This window comes from Ambystoma mexicanum, chromosome 6q (genome assembly GCF_040938575.1).
Source record: "Ambystoma mexicanum isolate Mex_15411 chromosome 6q, UKY_AmexF1_1, whole genome shotgun sequence".
NCBI classification, from domain to species: Eukaryota; Metazoa; Chordata; class Amphibia; order Caudata; family Ambystomatidae; genus Ambystoma; species Ambystoma mexicanum.
The window spans coordinates 122231488-122245931 of NC_090937.1; the positions used below are offsets into that span (position 1 = coordinate 122231488).

Below are 14444 nucleotides of genomic sequence, written 5' to 3' on the forward strand. Positions count from 1 at the left end.
CTATCCCTGTTATGCATCATCAGCCATCCAGGCTGGTGACAGTTTGAGGAAGTAGGCATAAAGTGAGGGATTTCAAAGAGCGCCCTGGTAGCAAAGTTAATGATCTTGTTGAGAGGACTGACATCATTGTTGGGGAGACCAAAGAGGATGCTGGCACAGAGGTCCAGTTTAGAGAAGACAAGAGTGGTCAAGATATGCTTGGCAGAGTTGAAAGGAAGGAGTTGACTAATTTTCCTAATTAAGAGGTTGATGTGAGCTGCTGTTGCAGTTCTGGAGATGAAAGTAGAGAATGTATGAGAAAGGTCATTGATGATGCTGAGGTTTCTAGATGGAGAAGAGTAGGGGAGAGTGTCAGGTGGGAACTGGATATGCAGGGGAAGAGATGAGAGACAGAATTTGGCTGGGAAGAAGAACACCTCTGTTTTGGTAGTGTTTAACATCAGAGCACGCGTAGCGATCCACTATTTAATGGCGGAGAGACAGTGGGACATTTTGACAGAGAGATCAGATGAGAGTTCAGTGAAAGAGAAGATGATTTCGGTGTCATCTGCAAAGAGTTGGCATGCAAACCCAAAGGAGGAGATTTGTGCCCCAAGAGCAGATGCGTAGAAGGCAAAGAGGAGAGGATGCAAGACAGAGCCTTGTGTAACATCAACAGTTAGAGGAATGAGCTGAGAGGTATTTTTGTTCCAGGAGACAGAGAATTGGCAAGGTGCCAAGTAGGATTCAATCCTGGCAAGGGCTCAATAATGAATCCCAAGAAGAGAGAGTGTATCAAGGGGATCAGAGTGATTGACAGTGTCAAAGAAAGAGGACAGGCAAAGGAGAGTTAGGATGGAGGATAGGTTGGAGTTCTTAGCAGAGTGGATGGAGTTGGAGACATTTATGAGGACAGTTTCCGTGGAGTAACAGAAGCAAAAATCTGCTTGTAGCGGATCTTGAAAGTTGTGTACGTCTAAGAAATGTGTAAGATGGTTCAACACAACCCTTTCGAGCACTTAAGAGTAAAGAGGAAGGAGAGCAGAGTCAAAGGACAAGTTGAAGAGTCCAGCAAGGTGAGGGGTCACTAAAGGGGCAATAAGCTTGACTAGATGAGGAGCGAGAGGATCTGATGGGGTGCAAGAGGGGTTAGCCTTCATCAGAAGAGCTAGGATTTATTCAGTATTAGTGTGTGTAAAGGGGGTGTAGGGGATTGAGGATGGTGGTAGAGTATGTAGAGTGTAAAATGTAGGAGGAGGGAGTGTGAGGAAGGCCTGGAGAGAGTCTCTACATTTGGAAATGTTTGCAGCCAAATATTCAGCTAGGCCATTCGTTTTGAGAGTGCAGTTGGTAGTTTGAGGGGTCAGTAATGTGAGGCGGACAACTGTTTGATGATTTACCAACATATGCCATTTTATTCTGAAAATAAATATATTCAAAATGCCTCACTATCCCTACTCTGCTGAGGATTTCCCTGCCTAACCAAAGCTATGGGTAAACACTCTAACACAGGGTAACTGGTCCTCACACTAAGCAACACATCCACAAAGAAAATAGAGGGCAATACAATATGACATGAGCAGCATTCACTGTCTCTGAATACCCTAATATCTTGGGTGATTTCCCTCCCCATGATTAAAGGTCAAACCTTTTAGTGTTCAACCAAAGAAAGAAATATGTCCAATCATTTCTTGATTTTTCAAAGTCAATGTATACGTTTGTTAACCAAAGTTCCAATGATACCAAATCCCTTCTCCTTGGTGAAATATCCACCAAAGCTAATCCCAGCCACAATGTTTTGTCACCTCTTCAAGAAGAATTGCCACAGTTCAAAGAAATGCAACACCCACTGCCAGGGATACACAATTCTTGGTTAACAGTTAGTATTTTCTGAATTACAGTTTTAGAATTCAAAATGGTGTATTTGTCAGGATGACTTCTCAGTGATGCTGCTTCCACTTCACCAACTTCACTTCTACGTGATTCCCTATGAGAACAGTCACCTTTGTCTCACAGTACTCCACTTTGTTTAGATTACAATCATGTTGCATCCATTGACAACGAGATATACTGCCACAGCTTCAGTACTTTGGGCTACTAACACAGCTTCAGTGATTTGTATTTCTAGACAGGTTTTTACAAGATACACTGCAAAGTACTTCAACAACTTCAAGTAGGCAAGCCACTCTTCCTCTGAATAACTCTCTTCAGAAGGGGCAGCCTGTTTGCCTCTCTTGTCTGTCTGCCACAATAACAGCCTGGTGTTGCCTTTAAGATTCACTTCTCTATTTCTTATACAGTCTCTGGCACTACAGGTTGTGTCAACTCCAGAAATGTCTTTACAAGCAGCCAGTTTCTCTTCACCAACTTTACCCGCACCTTCCTTCCAGTTATAAGCCCAAGTAATTACCCAGAAGCCTTGGTGCCACTCCCTTAGTTTCAGGTAATGCTTGCACATTTTTCTCGTAGGCCAATTAAACTGTTTTTAACTTCATAGTACAAGTAGGTCGCTTTTGAACTCTGAGAAAGGCTGGTTTCAGTGTTAATATGGGGACACTCTTGGCTTGGGAACTGCTTGTTCTCTTCTTCAATAGAAAATACATGTTAGCTTCTTATAAATGCAAGGTATACTGCATTAAAGTAAAGAATACATTTCCTTCTTTCTGTAGGACTCACAAATAGGCACACACAACCACTCTTTGATGTAGATTTTAAAGTTTAAAGATTGGTATGAAATGATATTCCCGTAACAAGTGACGGACACAGTTCAGTCCTCCATTAGGAATCACAATTAGGCACACACAACCACTTCTTAATGTCATTTTCACAAGTTAAAGGTTTCAACAATGGTGTTATGAAGGTTAGGTATTTGGTAATAGTCTTTGTAACATTCTCTCCCCTAAATTAGTGACACACAACCCCTCCTTCTGGCAGTAACAATCTTTTAAAGATTGAACAATGGCCCTCATTAGGCCCCTGGCGGAAAGGGGTTTACGCCAGCGTAAACCATGGCGTACCTTTCCGCCCGACTACGAGTTCCCGTAGCGCCATGGTGATTTTCACACCTGCTTTTTGCAGGCGGAAAAATCCATGGCGCTACGGGACTTGTCGTTAATTACGCCACCGTAATTTACGGTGGCGTAATTAACGCCTTCCCCACTCCCATTATACCCTATGGGGCAAAAATGGGAATGGGGAAGGGTAAATGGGGATTGGGGACTTACCGCCCCGCCAAGGTCGGAATGGGGCGGTAAGTCCGCCAACCCCCATGGCGGAGTTGGCAGCTTTGCGCCATGGACCATGGTGCAAATTGCACCATGGTCCTCCGCCAGGGTCGTAATGAGGGCCAATGGGTTTAAGTAGCGTTAACTTCTCATGCAAACAAAATGACTTTCACATAGTACCGAGGGCTACATTTCCATTATTTGGGCATTTCATCTTCAACTACCAACTTCTACTTGCTTTAAATCTTACGTGAGTTAACAGGGATCTGGATACTGTTGCAGGCAATGCTCGTGCAAGGTGTTAGAACTATGTGCTTCACTCGCCGGCTGCTTTGACATTTGCTCTGTGGGCTGCACTGCTTCCGCACCTTCTGCCATAACTTCTACTGCTTCTGGCTTCTTAGGGACCCCCACCCTTCCTCTGTGAAGGTTTCTCCAGTCTGGCCACACTTTTTTGGATCCCCTCTAGCTCCTGAGACCCCAGCTTGACAACTCCATCTCGCCTCAGTCTGCAGCACATTCTCTGCACAGCAACCATGGCAATCAGGCTCACACGGGGAAAGCCAGCTCTCCTTCACACCGTCCGTGCAGCTTCTGCACCTCAGAGTTTGGGGGAACAGGAACCTGTCAGAAAAAGCAGGTGAAATCTGCTGTTTCCACTTTCCGGCATCCCTCTTGTTCTCCCACTTCATCTTGGTTTGCCAGTCTCGTGCCTTCTACAATCTGATACTACTGCTACAATTCACATTCCAGTTACAGTTTGAGCTCCTTCCAAATGTCTGCACCTGATGAATCCTTTTATGCCTCCCAGGTTCCTTCAGTTTTGGGCTGTTGGACTTCTTTGCCTGACTACTGCAACAGCATGCCTCTTCAGCCATCTTCCTCGTCTCAGTACTTGTGGGATTATGGGACTTGAATTCCCTTCAACAAAGGTGTTCCTTTCAACTTCAGAAGTTTGGCAAACAGCCATTAAAAGTGTGGGATTATGCAGAAAGTTAAACAGGGGTATTCCCCAGTCTTCCTGGTCTGTCCTCTCTGTGTGATCCTCCCACCGTACATCACCCCCATGGTCGGGATCAGGAAGCGTCTGCTTTTCCCTGGCCACATGAGGAGGGTGCCAGACAAGAGTTCTGGGAGGAATCATCACTGATACATAACAGTAGTCATAGGTTTAGGAGGAGCAAGGAGTGAGTTTAGTGTTCCCTGTAGTCGGCAAGGATGGTTGGAGTAAGAGTCAATGAGGGTGAGGTAAAATCCAGTTTTGCTCTATCAAGAGAGGACTTGAGAGAGTTCAGGGCAGAGAGGTAGAGTTGCAGGTCCTCATGCGAGTGGATAGTCCTCCATTTGCACAGCAGCTGATGCAGGTCTGTGTAGAGAGAGCCTATGAATGAGGTGACCCATGGTTCACGACGCTGAGAATTAAGGGTGAAAGTTAGCAGTGGGAAGTGAGAGGAGAAGGAGTCATATAGTGGGGATTGAAAACTGGAGAAGGTAGCATTAATGGAACATGGAGAGTGAGAACTGTAGGTCGGAGCGAAAGGGGGAATGGTAGAAGATTTACATTTCATTTTAATAGTAGGCAAGGCAACTAGTGAGGAGAGGTCAGAGGGTGGAAAGTATATGGTGGTAGAGACAATGGAGGGATCAGATATGGATAGTTTGACAGTAGTATTAGAAGAGAGAGAGAGGTGGAAAAGAATAAGAGATCCAAAGAGTTACCCCTGGTGTGGGTTGGAGAAGAAGTGCTATTTGAGATTTGTGAGGCTTTAAGGTGGGAAGATAGTAGGTGTCCGACGCCTCCACCTCTGCCAGTCAGACAAGGAGTGTCAATGAAGGATAGTTTGCCATCATGTAGTACCACTAGAGTGGGTGTGTCAGAATGAGAAATCCAGTTTTCAGTGATAGCAAGGACGTCTATGGGAGGAAAGCTGGTGTGAAAGTAGTCAGTGATAAAGGACGTTTTGTTGCCTACACACTGAGCATTCCAGAGTGCAATGTTGATGTGTTAAGGAAGAGTATAGAAGTTGAATTTCAGAGGAAAAGAGGCAAGGTGGAGAGGTGTTAGGGGAGGTGTGGTTAGCTCTTTGTACAGAGCTGCGTGGAGCCTGTGGTACTCTTAAAATGGCCACCGCAATGATGCACTCGGTTGCTAGGCAACCCGATCCTTAATCATCCTCCTGATTGGCCCCTGCAATCCACTTCTGTGCTACGGCCCCACCGGAAGGCGAGAGCCGGCACAGGAAGGGCCGCAGAGTAAGGATCAGGCCTGTCTGCGCCTGTCCGAGCATATAGAGGCCGGAAACGCTAGACACCGACATGGAGACTAACAGAACTCCTACTGCAACTTACGGCCTGGTAAGGACCCCTGCCAAACCCCTACTTGATCTATGCACTATAGTTTAAAACTGCCATACTGACTGACTGTTTACCGTCACTCATTGGTAACGACACTACCAGCATTGTTGCTCTTTGGGCTGTTATTCATTGTACAGTATTCCTGTGGCACTTTAGGCTGCCTTTTTCTTAAACTGTGAACATGGGCAAACATGCTGCACCTATGTTTTGTAAAAGCACAGACTAAATGCTAGCCACACCAGTCTAGCTTCCCTGTGCAGTCCACGCCATCAGGCAGCACCACAGCCTGTTACTTATCAGTGTATTTTTGAGCTAGCTCACCTTATGTAACAAAGTGGTTCTGCATATTTAGCACTAGCCTACTCTATGATACTAAGTTACCTGCATATAATGGTACCACTGTACTTACTTCTACATTTACGGTTGGTTTAATGTGTTCATAACTTTGTTTTTTGCTTGCTTGGCCTGAACGCTGTTTGCATTAGCCACATTTTGCCTTTGGAACGGTACTTCTCCTATTTCTACATCTACGGCAGAACCTAATTTATAAACATCCTCACGCTCGCCCATATTGTACCTGAATTTAGCCATATGTGCCGTAACACTGCCTCATTGAGTTCACTTTACCCCTATACTTTGGTTCCAGCTTGCCTATGCTCACCCACTACATTGTTACCGTACTGGCTTTAGCGTACAAACTTGATGTCCTCTATTAGCTAAGTACGTGCCTCCCTTAAAATCACTGTATTACATGCATGACACCAGTATCCTAACATCTTTATCTGGGATGCATGGTGCCACCTCCTCGTTGCCACCACCCTACTCAGGCCGAGTCTAGGAAGTGTTTCAGCTGCCACCTACGTACACCCACTACGCACCACTATGCACTGGTTCCTGACACACCTCATTCACATCCTGCACTTCAGTACTTGGCTCATCCCCGTGCCTACTGTTAGCATTAGGACCTACCAGTGAAACACATTCCATAACACTGTCAGCACACCTTTCGTTCCTTACCTTTCTCTTCTTACTCGTGCAACAGCCACCTCTCACATTTACAGGCGCAATGCCACAGCACCATGCCCTGCATTAACCCCTACCTAAACGACCATGCCCTTTGGCTTCAACATTTCGCCATCAAACCGAAACCCAATCAACCTCCCCTACCCACTCTCAGAAATCTTAGGCTGAGTTCTAGGTTCACTCCAACAAAATTGTGCCCATATTCTGGGACAAATATCAGAAAACCCTCATATCAGGATAACCTCAAAAGTAATATTATCCAGCCTAAACCTTCACCTATCCTCCTCAGTACTACCCACTATAGAAACCTAAGACTAGGATCTCGACTTTGCCTAAAAACTCCTTGCCCACATCCACCCACGAATAGCAAACACTCCTTGCTCCAAGCTAAATCTACCAATATTACTAATGACGCAGGCAGCAACTCTGTCATTGATAATATGACTGCTACCCATCTAACTATTCATGAAACTAGTACTAAAGATACCATGATTAAAGAGGGCCTTATTAATGCCAGATCCCTCCCAGCCCATGTACTGGACATTGTGGGCTTTATTACTACTGAGGACCTTGAACTCCTTGCCATCACGGAAACATGGCTACACGCAGCAGCTGGTCCGTCCTTGTCCCTTGCCATTCCAGACAACTATGCTATCATCAGATGTGAAAGAAACACCAACCAAGCTAAAGAGGGCTGTATTGCCTTTATCTTCAAGAACTCTATCGATATTAGAGCTATTCCGAACCTCTGGATTCCATCTGCTGAATCAATATCTATCAAATTAACCTTATCAGCAAACCATACGGCCACAGTGCATCTTATTTACCGGCCACCTCGACCTACCTCTACATTCTCTGAGGACATTGCGACACTCCTTGCTACCAATACTAAACATAACTCGCAAAGCATAATACTAGGAGATTTTAATCTTGGCTTCAAAGACCCAAAGGACACTAAAGCCCTTGATTTAGCCAGTACATTATCGGATCTCGGATACACCCACCACATTCACAAGCCGACGCATATCAAAGGTAGAACCCTTGATTGGCTTGCTGACCTGAATTGTATGACTAAATTGATGTCAATCACACCATGCATCTGGTCTGATCACCACAAAATAACCTTCTCTATTAAAGCCACCCCACAAAGCCCTAATCAGAACATTGCCCGGCTATCCATACCCATAATAAGAAGGACATTACAACAGAAAAACTCCTCCCGCTAATTCTTTCCTTCCTTAATAACACATCAGCCTCCCACTTAGACCCCACAGTCCTAGTGGATACTTACAATCACGCCATTCTAAAAGCACTAAACACCATGGCTCCTCTAAAATTGCGCTAACCCAAACCACGATCTCACCTCAACTCCTGGTTTACACTGCACCTACGAGATCTGCACAAAGCTAAGAGAAATGCTGAGGCACATTGGAAAAACTGCCCTTCTGAAGTCAATAAAAGTATCCTGATCTCAGCTTCTTCTAACTACAAACAGGCTATCCCCTTAGCTAAAAAAGACACCTATAATAAACGTATCATACAAACTGAGTCTAATACAAAAGAGTTGTTCAAGATCCTCAAAGAACTTAAATCACCTATTGCCCCCATTGACAAAGACATCACAGACTCCTCGTGGTGCACCAACATCCAAAAGGCACTCCTTGATAAGATATCTATGCTACAAACTAAAATGAACACAAGAAAATGTAGTTTACTCACAGATCCTATATCCAAACCAGTTACGTACAATATCACTTCTCCGGAACTTTCAGTTAAACCATTTATTTTTTGGAAGGGATACCGGGAGAATCACCCTTCTTTGCCTCACTATTGCAGCTAACCTCTCGGACTAATCCAGTTTCACACTAACTATTTAAAGTAGTGCGCAACCACCCATACTAGGGACTTCTTCCCGGTTTAGTTACTACATTTAGATTTTCACCTTTGTCCACTTGGGAAGTGGAAACCATTATCAGGAATCTCAAACCGTCCAACTGTCAAGGCGACTTATGCCCCGCAACAGTGATTAAAGTGGCCGCACATTACCTTGCTCACTTCATTACCACTCTCATTAATGCCTCCTTCAAAACAGGAATTGTGCCTGATAACCTCAAAGATGCTTGCGTCATCCCCCTAATAAAAAAACCTACCCTTGACCCTAGTAACCCGTCCAACTATAGACCTATTATAACGGTGCCCTTTCTATTAAAAATTCTGGACCACGCAGCCTACCTGCAAATACAGGATTACCTAGAATCTAACAATCTCCTGGGCCTTAGGCAATCAGGCTTCTGCCCCAGACACAGTTTGGAAACAGCCTTGATTGACCTCATAACACAAATCCAAGACATAAAAGACAAGAGTAAATTAGCCCTCCTACTTGTGCTTGTTCTATCAGCATCTTTTGACTTGGTCAACCACCAAACTCTCTGCCACCTCCTCGGCTCAAACATTAGACTTAACAAACTGGACTCTGCCTTCAAATCCTACACTATTGATGGCAACACTATCAAGGTTTCCAATAATACCAAAATGCTAGGAATCTACCTTGATGCCACACTATCGCTCACCAGACAAACTAACGCTGTGGTAGCAGCGTCAGCGTACCCATGCAAACTAATTACTGTGTGCAGGCCCTTCCTTACGGCAACTAACAGTATTACCCTTGCTAGAACCCTAGTCATGGCTAAAATTAATTACTGCAGTGCCCTCTACTTAGGAACTACCCAAAGAAATATCAACAAGCTTCAAGTAACACAGAACAATACAATCAGGGCCGCCCTCAACATTCCGAGAAAACTTCACATATCAGACACAAGACGAAACCTTCACTGGCTGTCTGTTGAGCACAGAATCTCTCTTAAACCACTTGCATTGATGCACAAAGCCCGGGCGAACATTGCCCCAGTATATCTCACCAAACGGCTCTCTGCCCACACATCCACAAGACCCCTAAGATCTGCTCATGCTAACACCCTATCCAGTTTCCATGTTTTGGCGGCCAAACTATGGAACACTCTACCCTCTTCCCTCAGATCCGAACCCTCCTTCCAACTATTTAAGAGCAAAACTAAACATTGGCTTCAGGAGTTGGACCATGATGGGCCGCACTCATAAGTTTAGCTATCCTTGGCCTGGTGATCTGGAGGGCTCTCCATTCCACCTCGCCCCTTACTATTACCTTTCCCTGTAATGCGTAATTGACCTTGTTCTTCCACTGTAACCGGCACCGTTACATTCACTTGCTTTTACCTTTGTACTGTTCTTGCCTGAACTATTCCTTTGTACCTTTGTTACATTCACTTGCTTTTACCTTTGTACTGTTCTTGCCTGAACTATTCCTTTGTACCTGCTGAATATTCCTTTGCATCCTTTGTTATCCTTTGCATCAGCTCAATAATGTGTATTGTCCAGCCATCATGTTGTAACCTATGAACAAATATTGTTTGCTTATGTAATGCTATTTATCTCTGTAAGACATGCGCCCAGATGCCCCAGGGCCAGGAGCTCAATACAAATAAAATAAATACAAATACAAATACAAAAGGTAGCAGGCGCCCCTCTCTAAATAGAACATGGCATGATAACATGTTCTGTCTTTTTTTCCTACTTTGCGAGTCGCAGCCATCGCTTTTTGCTCACTGTACTTTTCACAAAGGAGGAACAACCATTTGCATATCAGTCTTTATCCCACCCACAACGGCAGTAGAGCACCGAAATGCCAGTCAAACCTCCTTTGAACAAGAGTACCAACAGCAACCCCATACACCTGTTTCAGCCTTGTTGGGCCTCGTCAGTGAGGTGGAGCTGTGCCTCTCTGAGTACAGTGAGCAAGGGGTCCTTGTCTGGGTTCCCCCAAGTAATTTAGGGTGACCAACCCCAAGTTTCTTGCAAAAATACACGAAATGGTAGCAGGCTGCCCTCTTTAGAACATGATAACCTGTTCTGTGGTTTTTTCCCAGTTTGAGAGTCGCAGCCATTGCTTTTTGCTCACAGTACATTTCACAAAGGAGGAATATCCATTTGCATATCAGTCTTTGTCCCGCCCACAAGGGCTGCAAGCACCGAAATACCAGGCAAACCTCCTTTAAACAAGAGTACCAACAGAAACCCCATATACGTGTCTCAGTCTTGTTGGGCCTCATCAGTGAGGTGGAGCTGTGCCTCTCTGAGTACAGTGAGCAAGGGTCCACGTTTGTTGGAAGTAGGAGGTGGAATAGAGATAAAGTAGTGGGAGTTTCGAGATGTGAGTTTCATGATAGGGATAGGAAAGGAGAAGGTCCTAGTGTGATTGGAGAGAGCGTAGGGTGAGGGAGTAGGAGCAACAGCTGGAGCAGCAGGAGCGAATGCATTATAGGTGAGTACCGCAGTTCAGCACAGTAAATAGCAAGCTAGGGGTACTCATAGGTGCAACAGATATGAAGGCAAAAGCAAAGACCCAGATGTGAAGAGGCAAAGAGGCTGGTCAAAAGCTGGTCTACACCCTTTACTGTATCACCCTTAACTGGGACGCCCCTGGCTCGACGACCCTAGGGAGTTCAGAAGTGATGACACACGCTCACATCACCAGATCGCCTAGTCCATCAGTTGTTTGTCTCATTGATTTTGTCCCTAAAGTTTCTGGGATGAGACAATTTCTTCTTGATTGGTGTCACCAGAGGAGTCTCGTGTGGCCTTCAGCTGTGGAGTAGGCCTACTCAAGGCTGAAATGTAGTGTCATTTCATGGTGCATCCATGAAATGGTTACCTTCAAGCTGGTGATGGTTGTGGTGCTCTAGCACCATAAAGCCTTCTCGGGGGCTTATTTAGTCAACATTTCAACCTAAGGTAATAGTTGGGTGGACATGGCTAGCATCTCTATCTAGTGGCCCAAAGGCACCAGAAGTAGATGCTCACAGCCAATCCTGCTAAATGTCATCTTGCCATGTTACCTGTTAAGTACCAGTGGTTTCAAGTCACAAAGAGAACTGTGCAGCTTCAAACAACCAAGGGGAAGATCATCAAAGACGGTCCCATTTCCAAGACCAACTGGCAGCTGTGAGCTGTTTAGGGCCTGGTTGGTTGTTGTCAATGACTAATATCAAACGTTTCAACCATAGCCAGCCTACTAACCAATCACTCAAGGGACCAGATCGTAATTCAACCAGATCCAAATTGGTGAACATACTGAAAAAGGCTTTAATCTATTGAATTGCCCAATGTTAACACCCCCTCTAGATTATGCCAAACTTGACAAAACTGTTCATCATTCAAACTGATGCATTGCAAGATGGTCTGGGTGAAATACTTTCACAAACTAGGCACATGGCTGAACAACCCATACTATTTTATTAGGAGAAGTTTGCAACCAATAGAGATAAATGATGTCAACATTGAGTTGTAGTGCCTTTTGTTCAGTAAGATATAGAGGCACTTACATATTGTCTAACAGGGAGACAGTTTACCCTGTTTACTGACCTCGCCCATCTGACTTCACCAAAGAAACCAATAAAAGGGTGATGAGATGGTTCCTTGCCCTCCAGCCATATACCTTTTTGGTGCTACAAAGAGAAGCCTGTCTTCAGAATCATTGACAAACTGCCAGAGAGCCTAGGGAAGCGTGGTGAGGTCCTTTGCCTGGCTCTGGGGGCTGTCAAGGGAGTGACACAGGGGGCCAGGTGCCTTCTCAACCAGTTAATTATGGGCCCAGGGTAGGAATGCAGAGGATATCTTTGTCACGTTCCTTCGTCCACATCACAAGGAAGAGAGTAGTAATAGACCCCCTTATTTGGACTGCCTGCCCCCCGAAGCTCTCCCTCGGCTGGCCCAATTACCCTGCAAGAGAAAAACAAACACTGCTCTTTTCCCAGAGCCAGTTACGTTTACCTGATGGTAATAACATTTGTTCTGAAACTGCTTCATATAAAACACTGATATCAGAGGGGTCATTTCAGAGCCCTAACAAGATGCTCTGGGTGCTATGAGGCTTGTGCTTGATACACAGTTTCAGGTTTGTGGGATGCTCTGTGAGATCAGTAGGTCCATTATTGATACAAGTTTGTGGTTTCCTGACTGTGGGTTAAGCCATGTGTTAGACAAACTTACCAATTCATTGTTTATTTACCGACCATTGCCTCTTTGAGGTACAATGCTATGAATCTATTGTGAGCCAGCATTTTCTATACATTTAGGAGGCTTACCAAGATAATTTCAAATCTGCAAATCACATGCTGTGAGAACAAGAGGCCTGCATAGGCCGTCGTGGAGAGAGGCAGAAAGGGAGGACTGGAATCCAAGATGTTCGAAAAGCAAAACGAGGGTTTTGTCCAACCCCCAGGAAGAAAGCAAGGCCATGTGAATGGATAAGCAGCAGCCAATATCAATGCCGCTCCTTTACCAATCACAGGTGCAGCCACTTACCAAGAGCCCAGCCCAGGGATAGTGCTGTAAAACCAAGAGATTCCAGTCAGCCAGTGTGGCCTGTTGGAGAGTGTTGTGGGGTGTTGGAGAGTGATATTATGAATATTGAAGGAATGCTGGAGAAAAGAGGGAGAGTACAAAGATGTATAGATGGTAACAGTAGAATAGGAGGTGGTAAGACCAGAGGACAGGGTAGTAAAAAAGAGGAAGAGGTGGTAAGAGCAAAATACAGATAAGGACCATGATGCGTAAAAAGGCGTGCACCTGAGGAGGTTAAAAGGTGAGTGTTTTAAAATGGTGGTCAAAGGTAGTTGGTTTAACATGGAGAGCAGTGCGAGAGGGGGACCTACCTAAATAATAGGCGTCATGACATCCAGATCATTTTCTTGGCCAGTTGTCATTGGTACAAAGGGCGTAATTTTCAGTCTAAAACATCAGACTTTGGAATCTCAAGAATAGAGATATCTGTTTGTTGTTGGTGGACTAGAGAATAAGTCAGAAACATAAATTATTAGTCGGAACAAGTCTTAGTACCCAATGATTGATAATTGGCTTCTAATTAGAGATGGTTCATCCAAAAGTAAACTATACGGGTCCTCACAGTTATTACAGAAGACCTAGGAGAGGTTTAGACAGTTCCTAAAGTACAGGACTGGGACTGTAATTAGTTGCAAAATTCGCTGTAGTTGCAGCCTCTGCCCCATCTCTACTTCTCACCGAACCAGAAACACCAAAAATCCTGCGTGTCGACAATGATTGTGTATTGCTATTTATATAGCAATACATGAAGTAAGAAGTCACTTTCTATTTACTAACCCACGCTTATGCATACTCTGTCATGTTATGCATACTCCACGTGCCACACAAGGCACATGTCCATTATTTTTTTAAATGTGTATCTATGAAAAATTACATTTTGTTCTAAGACATTCATGTTTTTGGTGATCCTTTAATGAGCTGGTATATATAGAAAATCTAGCCTCACTGCTCATACAGGGTGACCTCCTGTGCGTTCAATGATACGGGGCGCCATTGACTCTCTTGTTTCTCTTGATACTCCTGTATAACCCTCTAGAGTCAGGCCCCCATACAAAAAAGAGGTTCCCCTGCCCCTTTATTCTCGCATGTGCCAAATAAATGTCAGTATTTTCATAGTGCAGGTTCTTATCCCATCTTCTTGCCTTAGGCAAGGTCACAAGGTTTCATAGGTTTGTGGGAGCACTGACTCTTCCCCTGCCCTAGCAAATAAACACACACATTCCCTCATGTGCACATTCAAACTCCCTCAAACCTAAGCACACACATGAATACTACACAAACACACAGATACTCAGCCACATGCATGCCCTCATTGAAGCATACATTCACTCATCTCTCTCTCTCTCTCACATATGTTAACATAAACATGCATGCACTCATACACATTTTCTAGCACTCGCTCCATGGCTGACTCACAGTAGTGGT

The 14444-nt window shown here is 44.6% G+C and overlaps 1 protein-coding gene across 2 annotated transcripts in view; it reads right to left on the reverse strand.

The window, feature by feature from the left end:
- The window catches only part of LOC138515816 (melanopsin-like), an 894150-nt gene that overhangs the window by 261189 nt on the left and 618517 nt on the right, over positions 1-14444 (reverse strand). The gene's annotated exons all lie outside the window — the stretch shown is intronic.